We start from the raw sequence: 17,717 nt of genomic DNA, 5'->3' as shown, positions 1-17,717 counted from the left end.
CAGGGTCCTGATTTCCCATTGGCCCTTCCCCCTTCTATTGGGACTGGGAACTAGCCAACCAATCCCCCACTAAGTTTTAGTAAGGGGCCAACTGTCCCTTACATGAGCCAGCCCTGTGAGGGTCACTGATGTGCAGAGAAAGCAGCACAAGCTGGTCCCATGGTGTAATGGGCAGCACTCAGGACTCTAAATTCTCCAGTCTGAGCTCAAATCTCAGTGGGACCTTGTGTGGGTTTGTGGTGAAGCCCTGGAGCTCACAGTGCTCAACTTCCCTGTCTCCAGCTGTGCAAGAGCAAATCTTTCCCCTCCTGCTGGGTGACTTGCCCACTGGAGCCAGGTCTTGGGTTGTGAAAGGCCAAAATTGGTTGGGGCTCTAGAACTTGTTACCCTGATGCCTGTGGTTTGACCAGGTGGTTGGGATTCTTGCTGCTTCACATGAGGCCCACAAGTTTGGCCATTTTGCTTGCAGCCACATGTTACCTCTTGTCCACCTGGCACTTGAAGGAAGGAGGGCCAGGGCCAGGCTTCATAGTCAGGGCTAGGCAGGAGGGAGGCAGAGTCCCAGGCTGGAGCCCAGCACCTCTCCTCCTCTGGGCACCTAGAGCAGAGGCGGCTGGTGCTGACAGCTCCAAGGGAAGGCTTAAAAGCCACAGAGCAACCGAGGGCAGGGCAAGAGGAGGAGAGGACCATGCCTATGCATGGACAGCAGACGGCCACAAAGACACTCGGTCAGCCTGCTCCCTGCCATGCCAACCCCCCACTGAAGACGGGCTTAATCCACTTGCTGATCAGGAGGAAAACTTGTCAAAATCTGTGTGCGAGGAGAACCCGCTTGGCTCGGAAGGGATGAGGAAAAAGAGCAAGTGAAAAAAATAACTTGTGAGAGAGAGAGCGAAAAGAACGTGAAAGGCAGAGAAAGAAATAAAGGGAGAGAAAAAACATTAGAAAAAGAAGGAAAGAAAGGAAGAGCGTGAAAGGTAGAGGGGAAAAAAGAAAGCAAGAACATACAAGCTAGAGAAGGAAAGGAATGAAAAAGAACGAATTAACCACAAGCGCTAGTTGAAGCTGGAATGGGAGAGTCAGAGAAAGGACAGACTGACCCGTTAAGTAAGGTTGCACCCCAGATTCTCCATGTTGGGGGCACAGGCCTCCCATTTCCGTCCTGGCCCTGCTTGGGTTGACCATCCATAGGTGCCTACTGGCCCTCCATGCTCCGTGGAGGGGGAAAGCCCCCCCATACTTCCCCTCGGGACACGGGCTCTCCCCAGTCATGACTCCCTTCCCACACGCTCCTGGGAATGTGGGGAAGGTGGGGGGAAGGCGTGTGCTGAGCAGCACCGTGGGTGTCTCTCTCTGGGGTGAAGGAAGAGGATATTTTTTCTACCAGAAGGAAAGAGCAGGGGGCGGGTGCATTTGTGGAGCCAGGGGGCACACCAGAGAGAGGAAGTGAATGCAGCCCAGCGTGAGCCCAGTGCCAGTTGGAGCTAAGACGCCCGTACCTGGAGGACCATCTCCAGAACCTACCTTGATGGTGCCGTCCATCGCCGCTCCCACACGGAGCTCCCCGCCTAGACCTCCCTGGACGAGGTGAGGTGGTGCATTGGCAAAGGGGGCTGTTTGAGAGAGAGAGAGAGAGAGAGAGAGAGAGAGTGTGAGTGTGAGGGTACGTCTACACTACGGGACTATTCCGAGTTTGCATAAACTGGTTTTGTAAAACAGATTTTATAAAATCGAGTGCGCGCGGCCACACTAAACACATTAAATCGGTGGTGTGCGTCCATGGTCCGAGGCTAGCGTCGATTTCTGGAGCGTTGCACTGTGGGTAGCTATCCCGTAGCTATCCCATAGTTCCCGCAGCCTCCCCCGCCCCTTGGCATTTCCGGGTTGAGATCCCAGTGCCTGATGGGGCAAAAATCATTGTCGCAGGTGGTTCTGGGTACAGCCTCACCCCTCCCTCCCTGAGCAGCAGACAACCGTTTCGCGCCTTTTTTTGCTTGGTGAACTGTGCAGACGCCATAGCACAGCAAGCATGGACCCTGCTCAGCTCCATACCGCAATCGTGAATGTTTTAAACACCTCGCGCACTCTCGTGCAGTCTATGGTGAACCAGGACCTTCAATCCGAGGCGAGGAGGAGGCGGATACGGCAGCGCGGCGATGACAGTGATGAGGACGTAGACACAGAATTCTCTCAAACCGCGGGCCCCTGCGCTTTCGAGATCCTGATGGTAATGGGGCAGATTCTATCCATTGAACGCCGATTTTGGGCCCGGGAAACAAGCACTGACTGGTGGGACCGCATTGTGTTGCAGGTGTGGGACGATTCCCAGTGGCTGCGAAACTTTCGCATGCGTAAGGGCACTTTCATGGAACTTTGTGACTTGCTTGCCCCTGCCCTGAAACGCCATAATACCAAGATGAGAGCAGCCCTCACAGTAGAGAAGCGAGTGGCGATAGCCCTGTGGAAGCTTGCAACGCCAGACAGCTACCGGTCAGTCGGGAATCAATTTGGAGTTGGAAAATCTACTGTGGGGGCTGCTGTGATGCAAGTAGCCAAAGCAATCACTAAGCTGCTGCTACGAAAGGTTGTGACTCTGGGAAACGTGCAGGCCATAGTGGATGGCTTTGCTGCAATGGGATTCCCTAACTGTGGTGGGGCGATAGATGGAACCCATATCCCTATCTTGGCACCGCAGCGCCAGGGCACCCAGTACGTAAACCGCAAGGGGTACTTTTCAATGGTGCTGCAAGCACTGGTAGATCACAAGGGACGTTTCACAAACATCCACGTGGGATGGCCAGGGAGGGTTCATGACGCTCGCGTCTTCAGAAGCACTACTCTGTTTAAACGGCTGCAGCAAGGGAATTACTTCCCAGACCAGAAAATAACAGTTGGGGATGTTGAAATGCCTGTCGTTATCCTGGGGGACCCAGCCTACCCCTTGATGCCATGGCTCATGAAGCCATACACAGGCAGCCTGGACAGTGGTCAGGATCTGTTCAATTACAGGCTGAGCAAGTGCAGAATGGTGGTGGAATGTGCATTTGGCCGTTTAAAGGCGCGCTGGCGGACATTACTGACTCGCTCAGACCTCAGCCAAACCAATGTCCCCTATGTTATTACTGCTTGCTGTATTCTCCACAATCTCTGTGAGAGTAAGGGGGAGACCTTTATGGCGGGGTGGGAGGCTGAGGCAAATCACCTGGCCGCTGATTACGCGCAGCCAGACACCAGGGAGATTAGAAGAGCACACCAGGAAGCGGTGCGCATCAGAGAAGCTTTGAAAACGAGCTTCATCAATGGCCAGGGTACAGTGTGACTGCTGTGTTTGTTGATGAACAGCCAACCCCCTTGATTGACTCAGTCCCTGTAAGCAACTCCCCCACCCCCTTCGAGTACAGCTTACTTATGCAAATAAAGTCACTCTCATTTAAAAAGCATGAATTCTTTATTGATTCATTATAAAAAGAGATAGAGAAGTAAGGGTGTGGTTTGGGAGGAGGATAGGAGGGATGGAGAAGGCCATTAAAAAAAATTCACAGTAACGACAGCCTTCTGGTTGGGCTGTCCACGGGGGTGGAGTGGGCGGGTGCACGGAGCCTCCCCCCATGCGTTCTTACACGTCTGGGTGAGGAGGATGTGGAACATGGTGAGGGATGAGGGTGGTTATACAGGGGCTGCAGCGGCACTCTGTGATCCTGCTGCCGTTCCTGAAGCTCCACAAGACGCCGGAGCATGTCAGTTTGATCACGCAGCAGCCCCAGAGTTGCATCCCGCCACCGCTGATCTTCCTGCCGCCACCGCTGATTGGTCTTCCTGCCGCCACCTCTCATCTTGGTTGTCCCTCCTGTCCTCACGTTCATCCCTCCTGTCCTCATGTTCACTGGCCTCTTTCCTGTAATTTGAAACCACGTCCTTCCACTCATTCAGATGAGCTCTTTCATTGCGTGTAACTTCCATAATATCCGAGAACATCTCATCTCGCGTCTTCTTTTTCCTCCGCCTTATCTGTGCTAGCCTTTGGGATGGAGGAGGGATGGTTGAAAAATTTGCAGCTGCATGAGGGAGATAAATATTTAGAAAGATACATTTTACAGAACAATGGTTATACTCTTTCACAGTGAAAAGCAGTATTCACCTAGCACATGTGATTTCCCTACAAGGTCGCATTTTTCATCTTAATAGTGAGTGCCTGCAGCTCTGGAGTTACAGATCTCTCAGACACAGGTCCAGGCATCAGAATTCAGCTTGCATGCGGCCATGGTAAGCCACTGTCTTTCGGCTTCTGCAGTGGTTTACCCCTCCCCCCAACGCATGGCTAATACCACGCTAGCTCCCTGCTAATCAACACCCTTCCCACCCCCCACCCCCTGCGTGTCTGGTACCTTGGGGAAGATCGCCGGTGACCAAACACAGAAAAGATCATCGGCATTTCACTCCTCCCCTCCCCCCGCTTCGCTACGTGCAGGAAAGTTTTTTTTTAAGCTGATGCATTCCACGAACCCAGTAGAAAAATGGCCACCCCCCTTACTTAAATTCCTGATTTTTAAACAGGTTATCCTGAACGATATCACTTTGCTGTGGATAACAGAACAAGATAAAGAACGGATGCTTCTTGAATGCCAGCAGTCACCGGGACCATACGCTGCTATGCTTTGCCACGCAATGATACCTGATTACTTGCTACATGCATGGCGTGGTAAAGTGTCCTACCACGGTGGGTGGAACAAGGCTGCCTTGCCCAGAAACCTTCTGCAAAGGCTTCTGGAGTACCTACAGGAGCGCTTCATCGAGATGTCCCTGGAGGATTTCCTCTCAATCCCCGGACATGTTAACAAACTTTTCTAAGTAACTATACTGTCTGCGAATGCATCCCAAGTCCTCAGGGCAAATCAATCATTAAAAAAGGCTTGGTTAAAAAAACAATGTTTGCTATTTGCAAAGGTACACTCACCAGAGCTCCCTTCCATGGCGTCATTGTCTGGGATAGTGGCTTGTGAGGGCTGGGAGGACGGTAATTCCGCTTGTGAGGGCTGGGAGGATGGTAATTCCGTCAGGGTGATAAAAAGCTCCTGGCTGCTGGGGCTCACGGAGTGCTGTGTGCTCTCTGCTAGGTCTTCCTCCTCTTCTTCATCTTCATCTTCCCCGTCTGCATAATCCTCAGCCATGGAAGAGATTACAACCCCCACCTCGGAATCCACGATCAGGGGTGGGGTACTTGTGGCGCAGTCCCCTAAAATTGCATGCAGCTCAGCATAGAAGCGGCATGTTTTTCGACCTGCCCCGGACCTTCCGTTTGCTTCTTTGGTTTTCTGGTAGCCTTGTCTGAGCTCCTTAACTTTCACTCTGCACTGCACTGAGTCCCGGCTGTGGCCTTTATCCGTCATAGCCTTAGAAATTCTTTCAAATACTTTTTCATTTCGTCTTTTGGAACGCAGTTCTGTTAGCACTGAATCCTCTCCCCAGATAGCGATCAGATCCAGTACCTCCCGTGCAGTCCATGCTGGGGCTCTTTTACGATTCTCAGGAGACTGCATTGTTAACTGTGCTGATGAGCTGTGCGTGGTCACCTGTGCTGATGAGATGAGATCTCCACGCTGGGGAAGCAGGAAATGAATTTCAAAAGTTCGCGGGGCTTTTCCTGTCTACCTGGCCAGTGCATCCGAGTTCAGAATGCTGTCCAGAGCGGTCACTGGTGCACTGTGGGATAGCTCCCGGAGGCCAATGCCGTCGATCAGCGTCCACACTAACCCTAATCCGATATTTTAATACCGATACTAGCGTTACTCCTCTCGTTAGGGAGGAGTACAGAAACCGGTTTAAAGAGCCATTAAAATCGATATATGGTGCCTCCTAGTGTGGACGGTTGTGGCGTTAAATCGGTTTTGCGCTCCTAAAACCGGTTTAAACGCCTAGTGTAGACCAGGCTTGAGTGTGTCTAATTTTGGGAAGTGAAGTCACAAACTGCTGGGGTTGGTTTCCTGTTGGTGTGAGCTTTTTTGGGGTTTTTTGGTCATCTTCTTGTTTTAGGGCTAGGGCTGGGTGGCTTTTTGTGCTGCCATTGATGAGGGCAGTGGCACAAGGGGCTCAGGGTGGAGAATCGGGGTGAGGGAAGGGTGCACGGGAGGTCACAGGGAAAAGAATCACATTTAGCCCTTGCACGGCAATGGTGGTGCACTCACGCACTGCCACGCCTTCTAGTAGCACGACTATTTATCTGTATAACAGCAGCACCTACAGAGACCGGCACACAATCAAGGCCCCCATTGTGCCGGGGGCTGCACAGACACAGAGACAGTCCCTGCCCCAGCTGAGATCAGGCCCCGTTGGCCCAGGCGCTGCCCAGACACAGCGAGAGACAGGCCATGCCCCAGAGAGTTTACAGGCTCCACATCCAAAAAGTGGGAGGAGAAACAGAGGCCCAGTGTCACACAGCAGCACTGAGAGTAGAACCCAGGAGTCCTGGCTCCTCCTGCTCTAACCACTAGACCCCACTCTGCTCCCAGAGTTCGGGACAGAACCCAGGAGTCCTGGCTCCCTAAAAGGGAGGGAGTGGGGTCTAGTGGTTAGAGGAAAGGAAGATGGGTGTCAGGACTCCTAGGTTCCAGTCCCAGCACTGGGGTTAGAGTGGAGTCTCGTACGTTAGCACAGGTGGGGCTGGGAGCCAGGACTCCTGGGTTCTTCCCATCCCCCCCTCTGCCCGAACCATCTTGCACAGCAGGAGGGGGCTGGGCAGGAAGTGGTGATAGGGTGAAAACTACCAAGAAATGCAAATCCTCAAAGGAGCCTGTGTCAGGAACCACGGCCCCCTTACCACCTCTAACCCCCGCCCCTTGGCTGGCACTGGATCGTGCCCCCTGTGCCCCCAATCCACCCCCTGTGAGCCCTGGGGGGCAGGGAATAGCCATGCTGCTGGGCCCCCCATCCAACTGAAGTATTCAGTGTCGCAGTGACCCAAGGTGTGTGCACAGAATGGGGATGGTGGGTGGGTGTATAGACTGATTTTTGCATGTGTTTGTGTGGTTTTTTGCAAGGGTTTTGTTTGTGGGTGGGTGATTACAGCTGTGGGGGTTGTGTTTGAGGATGTTGGCTGGATTTGTGTGGGTGTATGTGTATATTTGTAATTGTGTGGGTGGGTGGGTGGATGCATATATGTGTTTGTGTATGTTTGCAGTTGTGTGTTTCTGTGGGTATGCATGCTCTGCTGCCCTCTGCCGGTGCAACAACCGTTTCTCTGTATGTCACAGCCCCCATACTGTTGACCCCAGTGGTGATTTCCCCATCTTACAAGGGCTGGCTGGCCTGACACTTCTCCCCTCTGTGGAGTGCGGCAGGGGCTGCAGCTCACCCCCTGTGGGGCAGGAGGGCCCAGGTGTGGGGCACTGGGCTCCGATGCACCTGGAGAGCAGCTCAGATGAGGTGGGGCAGGGCGTGTGGTGTCCGTTCTGTGTTGCCTGGTGCTGGGCCATTGCACAATCCCCAGCCACGCCGCACAGCGCACCCCGAGAGGGAGTGGGGGGCCAAGCAGACGATCCAGCACGAGGGGGGAGAGGATATGTGGTTGGGGGGAGGAAAGGCCTTGGGCCACACTGGGGGAGTGCAGAGCAGGGGTGACACCCCAGAAACCTGCCGCAAAGGGATGGACAGGTGGGCTGGGTGGATAGAAGAAGCAGCAGGACTAAAATCTAAAAGGGGAGTGTGGGGTCTAGTGGTCAGAGGGGGGGAGGGGGGTTGGTGGTCAGAATTCCTGGGTTCTATCTCCAGCCACGTGAGGGGAGTGGGGTCCAGTGGTTAGGGTGTGTGTCAGGGGGAGAGCCAGGACTCCTGGGTTCTCTCCCTGGCTCTGACTCTCTCTTGTGCAATCCCTCGGCAGTTACCCAACTCACCAGCATGTGGGAGCGAGGGGCTGGGGCCGGGTTGCGACATGGCCCAGTGTCCCGTACTGCCCCTTTGTTACCCAACCCCGGGGCAGGGTGGGGGATGGCCTGGGAGACCCGCTAAGAAAGGCGCTTCTGGTGGGTCTGTGTGTGGGTCACGCTGCCCCCTGCTGGATAGACCCCCCTCTAGGTCAGACCCTGGTGAGCCCAGCCACCTCTGTCGCCACAGCCATGTCTATTGGTCTCCTGGAAAGGTCCATTCTCATTGGTAGCTGTCCAGTGGCAGTGAGTTCCACAGGCCTCGGCACACGCTGTGTGGGGCAGGAGGTCCTTGTGTTGGGAGCAGTGGGAGTGAACTGTGTGCGGTTGTGTCTCTGAGCACAATTGTGAATATTCTGGTTTGTGTGTGATTGTGAGTGTGGCTGGGGGTGTGATTGTTTCTCTCTTTGGGGGTTGGACTAGCATGTCCCACTGGGTGTGTTGTGTGTGAGTGTTCTTGGGATTGTGTGAGTCCCTTTGTGCGTCAATGCCAACACACACACAAACACACACAGACAGAGCTGGGCTCAGCCCCACGAGCAGAGGACAGCAGGGACACACACAATTTCCCATCACGACCCGGCACAGTGCTGGTGCCCCCACACGGGGGTGGGCAGTGACTGGGCGGGGGCAGATGTGCTGGATTCAGAAGGAAGCACTTTGGGAAAATTCAGTCACGGCCCTTAGCAGAGCTGGGACACATACCCAGTGACCCCTGCACCACCCTGGGAGGGGAGTGGGGTCGAGTGGTCAGAGCAGGGAGGGGGCTGGGCACCAGGACCCCTGGGTTCTATCCCTGGCTCTGGGAGTGGAGAGGGTCTAGAGCAGGGGGACTGGGAGCCAGGACTCCTGGGTTCCATAGGGGGGACTGTTTTTTCTTGTGCTTCCCTCCCTAGAGATCCCAGCCCAGCCCCCTAGTGGAGAGTGAGTGGGAGCGGGGGAAGTTGCTCTCCCACTTCAGAAACATGATTCAAACCCCGCCCCAATTGGCTGTGACATCATGGAACCCCCCCCTCCCCACAGCAAACAGTAGAAGCCCTGCCCACCAGAGAAGGGGGGCTCTAATTGCACCCACAACAAGCCCACTCATGGTTGCAAAGAAACGCCACACAACCCCCTGCTAGGACAGGATCTGCTGCTCCCACCACTTTCCATGAGCTGCTCCCCACCAGGCACCACACCCCATTCACACGCCTTTGGTCACTATGTAGCTCAGTGGCAATCACTGCCCCGAAGTGACTCCGGTGCAGGCACCCACAGCACGAACTCCCCACACCGGATTCTGTCCACATGCAGAGAATTCTCTCTGCCGGGCTCATCTCGGTGCTCTCCGTCCTGCCGCCAGACACTGCTCATCTGCATAACCCCGCCCATGGACACGCGACACCTTCCGTCGTTTTGGTCTCCAGCGAATGAGTTGCCTGCGGGGAGTGAGCACGTCACTGCATGTCACAGCCCCAGCGCATGTCACAGCCGCCGGGCGGGGATTGTCTGTGAGCCCCGTGCTGGGGGCGGGGCTTCAGGGAGAGACCCAGCCCCATAGACAGCCTGGGGCAGGGAGATATTGGGGGAAGGGATGAGGGGCATGGGTGGCAAGTTTGTAGAAATTTTGTTGGTGCCCAAAACCCGCCCCCCCAACTCTGCCCCCCCAGACTCCGCCTCCACCTGCCTAAGGCTCTGGGAGGGAGTTTTGGTGGGGAGGTCTGGGGTGCAGGTCCTGGGCTGGGGATTAGGGTGCAGGAGGGGTGCAGGGTGCAGGCTTTGGGATGGAGTTTGGGGTTCATGATGCAGGGGGACTAAGAGCTAGGGCAGAGGATTAGGGTGCGGGGGAATGAGAGCTCTAGCTGGGGCTGAGAGGTTTGGGGCATTGAAGAGGCTCAGGGCTAGGGCGGAAGGGCAGGGTAAGGGCAGCCTGCCCTGCCATTAGGGGATGGGGGGAGCTAGGACCCTGGGGCTGCAGACAGCAGTTCTACCGGGAGCTGCTCCGTGTAGGAATGTGCTACACCGGCAGCACAAACAGGCACAGGAGAGGATGTGCCGCTTTCTTTCAGGCAGGGATGTGGCTGGGGGGAGAGATGCATAGGGGAGTGGGGGCCGGGGCCCGATCCAGGCAGGGCCAGGGGAGAGACCCAGCTCCAAATATTGCTGGAGCAGGGCCCCCGGCCCTGAATATTCCTGGTGCCTGAGCACCACAAACGTATATAACCTGCTGCCTATGCTGGTTGTTTTCCTTTTCCTGTGGGACTTTGGGCAAGTTGCTCCCCCCTCTAGGGCTCTGTCCCCAGCAGTCAAATGGGGATTTAATACTTTCCCGCTATTGGAAAGTGCTGGGAGAATCCCCCAGCCAAAGCTGCTCTGACAGTCCTAAGCAGCATCTGACCATTCGAGGTCGGAGCGCACGGCCCAGGACGAGGAGTGTTTGGCTCTGGGGTTTCACTTCAGCCCAGTCTAGAGAGAGGGGCCCAGACATGGAATTTGGCTCAAGAAGACCAAGTCTCCAATTTGTTAAGGGTGTTTTGAATTCCAATCCTGTGCTCCAAAGTGCTTGGTGTCAGTTGCCAATTTTAGAAGCCTGCTCTCCACTCCATTTTCCAAATCATTCATGAAACTATTGACTAGTACCGGACCCCGGACTGATCCCTGCCAGACCCACTAGGTGCACCCTCTCCGTTGGACAGCCAGACATGGAGAAGGGCTCTTGGAGTCTGGGCTTTCAACCAGCTCTGCCCCCACATGACACTGATTGCGTCTAGACCGCATTTCCCTTGTTTGCTTGTGAGAATGTCCTACGGGACTGTGTCAAAAGCCTTAGTAACACCGAGATAGATCCCATCTACTGTTTACCCACCTCCACTAGGCCCGGAACCCTGCCAAAGAAGGAAAGAGGATTGGTTTGGAATGATTTGTTCTTGACAAATCCATGCTCACTCGTCCTAAGCACCAAAGTATCCTGTAGGTACTGCTGACAAACTGAGTGTTTAAGAATGTATTCCAGGATCTCTCCAGCTACGGAAGTGAGGCTGGCTAGTGTGTAAGTCCCAGGGGTCTCTTTGTTCCCCTTTTAAAGATAGGTCCTGTCTTGTTCATGGATGGGAGGATGTTTTTTTCCCAGGGATCTCAGACGAGAACTGGGGCACAACACCTGGTTTGTTAAGGCCACAAAAATGGAGGCAGGAACCTCTTCTCTCCTGCTGACAAAGAACCCCAGGTACCTAAAAGACAGAGACTCACATCCCTGGAAGGGGCTTTAAAAAAGGCAGTGGTTAAAAAGTTTGGCCCTGACTGTGATGTTATTGATATAAATTGGGACCATATAGAACATGGGTTGCAACCAAGGTCCTGTAGTGGCACCAAATCTTAGATAAAGGGGGTCATCTAAGGTGTCTAAGACCAGATTATGGGTTGCTGGTTATAATTATGCTGTCTGTGTGCATGTATCATTTTTAGTTGAAGTTATGAATGTTGGCTCTATGCTGTCTGTATTTCAAGTTTGTGCTGTGCTTCTGGGGGAAGCCTCCCAGACAAGCTGGTGTTAGCTCTGCCTAGCCTGTTTGATGGCCCATTAAGGACCATCAGCTACACAATTGACCCATGGAGAGAAGGCAGACACACCTTGTGACTCAGCAAGGTATGCAGAGACTTGTCCATGTGACTGCAGACTCCATTTTGCTGGGATTTTCCACAGTGAGAACAAAGAGATTCTTACACCTGGAAAAGCCTATATAAGGCTGATGCTGCATCTCCATCTTGTCTTCAATCCTGCTTCTTACCTCTGGAGGGACTTTGCTACAAACTGAAGCTCTACACAAGGGACTGAACGACCCATCCCAGCGGAGGATGTTCCAGAGACTTAATTTGAACCTGCAGTTTACTCCATCACTGCTGCAAGCCTGAACTAAGAACTTTGCCATTACTGTATGTAATTGATTCCATTTAACCAATTCTACCTCTCATCTCTACCTTTTTCTCTTTGTAAATAAACCTTTAGATTTTAGATTCTAAAGGATTGGCAACAGCGTGATTTGTGGGTAAGATCTGATGTGTATATTGACCTGGGTCTGGGGCTTGGTCCTTTGGGATCGAGAGAACCTTTTTCTTTTATTGGGGTGTTGGTTTTCATAACCATTCATCCCCAGGACGAGTGCACTGGTGGTGATGCTGGGAGACTGGAGTGTCTAAGGAAATTGCTTGTATGACTTGTGGTTAGCCAGTGGGGTGAGACCAAAGTCCTTTTTGTCTGGCTGGTTTGGTTTGCCTTAGAGGTGGAAAAACCCCAGCCTAGGGCTGTGACTGCCCAGTTTAAGCAATTGGTCCTGATTTGGCACTCTCAGTTGGGTCCCGCCAGAATCGCTCCATCACACTGACCATTTCTTGTTTCCGCAGACTAGACATTTTAGCAAACTTTAGAATTCCTTGGTGCTAAACTCCGTGAAACTCCCCTTTCTCCTTCACAGAGGGTTTTAACGCCCCTTATCTCACTTAGGCTCAAAACTGCCCAGAGTTCAAGAATTATCCCTGTTCCCATTGGGCAGATGGGGAAGAGCTTGAGGTACAGAGAAGGGAAGTGACCTACCCAGCAAGATGGTGGCAGAGCCAGAAAGAGAAGCCACCGGCCCTGACTCCTGTTCTAACAGACAAACACAGGGGTCTCTGAGGTTTCCCTGGCCCCTCGCCCCTCTCCTGCCTGGCTGATGTCAGCATCTCTCTGTGAGGTCACCACCTCCCCACCACCTTTGACCAATAGTCTGAGGTCCTGCAAAAAGTCTTTGTGATGTCACTGCCACACCCCTCCCTTGCTGTGCTAATGTCCTGCCCCTGCCCAGGCACTTTGGAGGTTTGAGCTACTCCCTGTGGATCACCCCATTCAAGGAGCATTTGTTCTAGGAAGCAAGCCGACTAGACAGTAAAACATCAGATGCTGCTCCCAATACTGCACTCAGTTTTTCAGAAATTAGTCGACTTTATGGCCAGAGACCATTAGAGCATCTAATCTGACCCCCTGTATATCACAGGCTTCCTATATGACACAATAGCTACTTTTGGAGCAAACACATTCCAGAAAGGCATCTAGTCTCCATTAAATGACATCAGGAGATGGCAAATCCATCACTTTCCTTGGTAGCTTGTTCCTGTGGTGAATCATCTTCGCTGTTGAATATTTGTGCCTTAGTTGTAATATGAATTTGTCTCTTTTCACCATCCAGCCATTGGGGCTTGTTATACCTTTCTCTGCTTTAATACCCAATCTTTTCTCTCCATTAAGGCCCTTCAACACTTCAATGAAGTCACCTTTCAATCTTATTTTGATAAGCTAAACAGGTTGAGCTCTTTCAATAGCTCACTAGAAGGCATTTTTCTCCAGCCCTCATAACATTTGGTGGCTCTTTGCTGACCCAGCTCCAATTTCACAACATCTTTTTCAAATAAGGACACCAAAACTGGAGGCAGTATTCCAGCATCAGTCTCACTGATGCCATGTCACCTCCTGTGATGTTATTGACATAATCTGTAACTGTATAGATCACCGTTGGGACCACTGTTCTATATTTGCAGCCAATATTATAGAAAGGTTGTCGTGTAAGGGGTCTATGGAGAGGTTCTGATTGGCTGATTATAATGATGCTATCTCTAGATGTGTATCATTCTTGTAGAAGCAGCAAAGAGTCCTGTGGCACCTTATAGACTAACAGACGTTTTACAGCATGAGCTTTCGTGGGTGAATACCCACTTCTTCAGATGCAAGTGGTGGAAATTACCAGGGGCAGGTTTATATGTGCAAGCAAGAAGCAAGCTAGAGATAACGAGGTTAGATCAATCAGGGAGGATGAGGCCCTGTTCTAGCAGTTGAAGTGTGAAAACCAAGGGAGGAGAAACTGGTTCTGTAGTTGGCAAGCCATTCAGAGTCTTTGTTTAATCCTGAGCTGATGGTGTCAAATTTGCAGATGAACTGGAGCTCAGCAGTTTCTCTTTGAAGTCTGGTCCTGAAGTTTTTTTGCTGCAGGATGGCCACCTTAAGATCTGCTATTGTGTGGCCAGGGAGGTTGAAGTGTTCTCCTACAGGTTTTTGTATATTGCCATTCCTAATATCTGATTTGTGTCCATTTATCCTTTTCCTTAGAGACTGTCCAGTTTGGCCGATGTACATAGCAGAGGGGCATTGCTGGCATATGATGGCATATATTACATTGGTGGACGTGCAGGTGAATGAACCGGTGATGGTGTGGCTGATCTGGTTAGGTCCTGTGATGGTGTCGCTGGTGTAGATATGTGGGCAGAGTTGGCATCGAGGTTTGTTGCATGGATTGGTTCCTGAGCTAGAGTTACTATGGTGCGGTGTGCAGTTGCTGGTGAGAATATGCTTCAGGTTGGCAGGTTGTCTGTGGGCGAGGACTGGCCTGCCACCCAAGGCTTGTGAAAGTGTGGGATCATTCTCCAGGATGGGTTGTAGATCCCTGATGATGCGCTGGAGGGGTTTTAGTTGGGGACTGTATGTGATGGCCAGTGGAGTCCTGTTGGTTTCTTTCTTGGGTTTGTCTTGCAGTAGGAGGCTTCTGGGTACACGTCTGGCTCTGTTGATCTGTCTCCTTATTTCCTCGTGCGGGTACTGTAGTTTTGAGAATGCTTGGTGGAGATTTTGTAGGTGTTGGTCTCTGTCTGTGGGGTTAGAGCAGATGCGGTTGTACCTCAGTGCTTGGCTGTAGACAATGGATCTTGTGGTGTGCCCGGGATGGAAGCTGGAGGCATGAAGGTAGGCATAGCGGTCGGTAGGTTTTCGGTATAGGGTGGTGTTAATGTGACCATCAATTATTTGCACCGTAGTGTCTAGGAAGTGGACCTCCCTTGTAGATTGGTCCAGGCTGAGGTTGATGGTGGGGTGGAAGCTGTTGAAATCATAGTGGAATTTTTCTAGAGTCTCCTTCCCATGGGTCCAGATGATGAAGATGTCATCAATGTAGCGTAGGTAGAGAAGGGGCGTGAGTGGACGGGAGCTGAGGAAGCGTTGTTCCAGGTCAGCCATAAAAATATTGGCATATTGTGGGGCCATGCGGGTGCCCATAGCAGTGCCACTGATCTGGAGATATATGTTGTCATCAAATTTGAAATAGTTGTGTCTGAGGATAAAGGCACAGAGCTCAGCAACCAGTTGTGCTGTGGCATCATCAGGGATACAGTTCCTGACAGCTTGTATTCCATCAGCGTGTGGGATGTTGGTGTAGAGAGCCTCTACATCCATGGTGGCCAGGATGGTGTTTTCTGGAAGGTCACCAATGCATTGTAGTTTCCTCAGGAAATCAGTGGTGTCACGGAGATAGCTGGGAGTGCTGGTGGCATAGGGTCTGAGTAGAGAGTCCACATATCCAGACAGTCCTTCAGTGAGAGTTCCAATGCCCGAGATGATGGGGCGTCCAGGATTTCCAGGTTTGTGGATTTTGGGCAGTAGATAGAATAGCCCTGGTCGGGGCTCTAAGGGTATGTTTATTTGTTCCGGTGTAAGTGTAGGGAGTGTCCTGAGTAGATGGTGCAGTTTCTTAGTGTATTCCTCAGTGGGATCTGAGGGAAGTGGCCTGTAGAATTTGGTATTGGAGAGTTGTCTGGCGGCCTCCTTTTGGTAGTCAGACCTGTTCATGATGACAACAGCACCTCCTTTATCAGCCTCTTTGATTATAATGTCAGGATGGTTTCTGAGGCTGTGGATGGCATTGCGTTCTGCACGACTTAGGTTATGAGGCAAGCGATGTTGTTTTTCCACAATTTCTGCCTGTGCACGTCGGCGGAAGCATTCAATGTATAGGTCCAGACTGTCATTTCGACCCTCAGGAGGAGTCCATGTGGAGTTCTTCTTTTTGTGCTGTTGGTGGGAGGGTAACTGTGTATCAGTGCACTGTTCAGTGTTGTCCTGGAAGTATTCTTTGAGTCGGAGATGGCGAAAGTAGGCTTCCAGATCGCCGCAGAACTGTATCATGTTGGTGGGGGTGGCAGGGCAGAAAGAGAGTCCCCGAGATAGGACAGACTGTTCTTCTGGGCTGAGTGTGTGGTTGGATAGATTGACAATATTGCTGGGTGGGTTAGGGGTATCACGGTTGTGGCCCCATGTAGCAGGCAGGAGTTTAGACAGCTTACAGTCCTTTTTCCTTTGTAGAGAGGTGAAGTGAGTAATGTAGATCTCCTGTCTTATTTCAGTGAAGTCCGTTTGTATGGAAGTTTGGTTATTGATGAGGGTCTCCAGGTTAGAGAGCTCTTTTTTGATGTTTTCCTGTTTGCTGTATAGGATGCTGATCAGGTGGTTCCTCAGTTTCTTTGATAGAGTAAGGCATAATCTTCATAAACTTCAGGACCAGACTTCAAAGAGAAACTGCTGAGCTCCAGTTCATCTGCAAATTTGACACCATCAGCTCAGGATTAAACAAAGACTGTGAATGGCTTGCCAACTACAGAACCAGTTTCTCCTCCCTTGGTTTTCACACTTCAACTGCTAGAACAGGGCCTCATCCTCCCTGATTGATCTAACCTCATTATCTCTAGCTTGCTTGTTGCTTGCACATATAAACCTGCCCCTGGTAATTTCCACCACTTGCATCTGAAGAAGTGGGTATTCACCCACGAAAGCTCATGCTGTAAAACGTCTGTTAGTCTATAAGGTGCCACAGGACTCTTTGCTGCTTCTACAGAACCAGACTAACACGGCTACCCCTCTGATACTTGACATCATTCTTGTAGTTGACGTTATGAATATTGGCTCTGTGCTGTCCGTATTTCAAACTTGTGCTCTGCTTCCAGGGAACACCCCAGCCAGACAAGTTGGTGTCAGTTCTGCCTAACCTGCTTGATGTTCCATTAAGGACCATCAGCTATACAATCGACCCATTGAGAGAAGGCAGATATCCCTTGTCACTCAGCAAGGTATGCAGGGACCTGCCTATGGAGAGAACTCTAAGGTTTTTCTATGCCACATGCTGGATAGACTGTCCTTGGGACAAAGAAAGCAAAGACCACATGGCAAGAGACTATAAAAGGCTGATGCCTCATCTCCATCTTGTCTTCAATCCTGCTTCATACCCCTGGAGGGACTTTGCTACAAACTGAAGCTCTGTACAAAGGACTGAATGGCCTAGCCCAGCTGTGGATGGACTCCAGAAACTTGAATTGAACCTGCAGTTTATTCCATCACTGCTACAAGCCTGAATCAAGAACTTCACCATTACTGTATGTGAATGGTTAAAATCCATGTGCATTTTATATAACAACCTCGTCTATGGATTGTGCCAGCTCTTTTCCAGATCCAAAGTCCAGAGTATGGTCAAGGGACCAGAGGCCTAGCAAATAGTGATCAGCTAAGAGAAAGCTGGGTAAACAGAAAGCCTTGCTTGCTAAGATAGGCCTGGTCAGAAAATTGCCAGGTGTTGGAGCTAAGAACTAAATAATTGTGTCTTATTCAGAGTTGCAGATTGAACAAAGAATCCCTGTTCCTATTGTGTTAGTCTCTTCTGTAGGGAGATGTTCTTCCCACTGATCCAGCCTTAAGTTTAGGAAAAGTTGGCATGTTAGTATAAGATATGGCATCCTTCCACCTCCCTTCCAAGGGACCAATGCCTGCCTTAAGACACACAGAAAACAATCTTTATTGCCATATACTTTCACTGTTTCTTTGCTTTAACCCCTAGGAATGTACCTGTTGGACAATCAAAGGAGTTGCTCCATTCCTATGAACCCCAAATCTGTGGAGGTTTGAGCTACTTCCTGTGGATCACCCCACTCAAGGAACATTCGTTCTAGGAAGGAAGCTGGACAGACCAGAAAACA

This window comes from Mauremys mutica, unplaced genomic scaffold (genome assembly GCF_020497125.1).
Source record: "Mauremys mutica isolate MM-2020 ecotype Southern unplaced genomic scaffold, ASM2049712v1 001414F_np12_obj, whole genome shotgun sequence".
NCBI lineage: Eukaryota > Metazoa > Chordata > Testudines > Geoemydidae > Mauremys > Mauremys mutica.
This window is presented reverse-complemented; position numbering follows the sequence as displayed.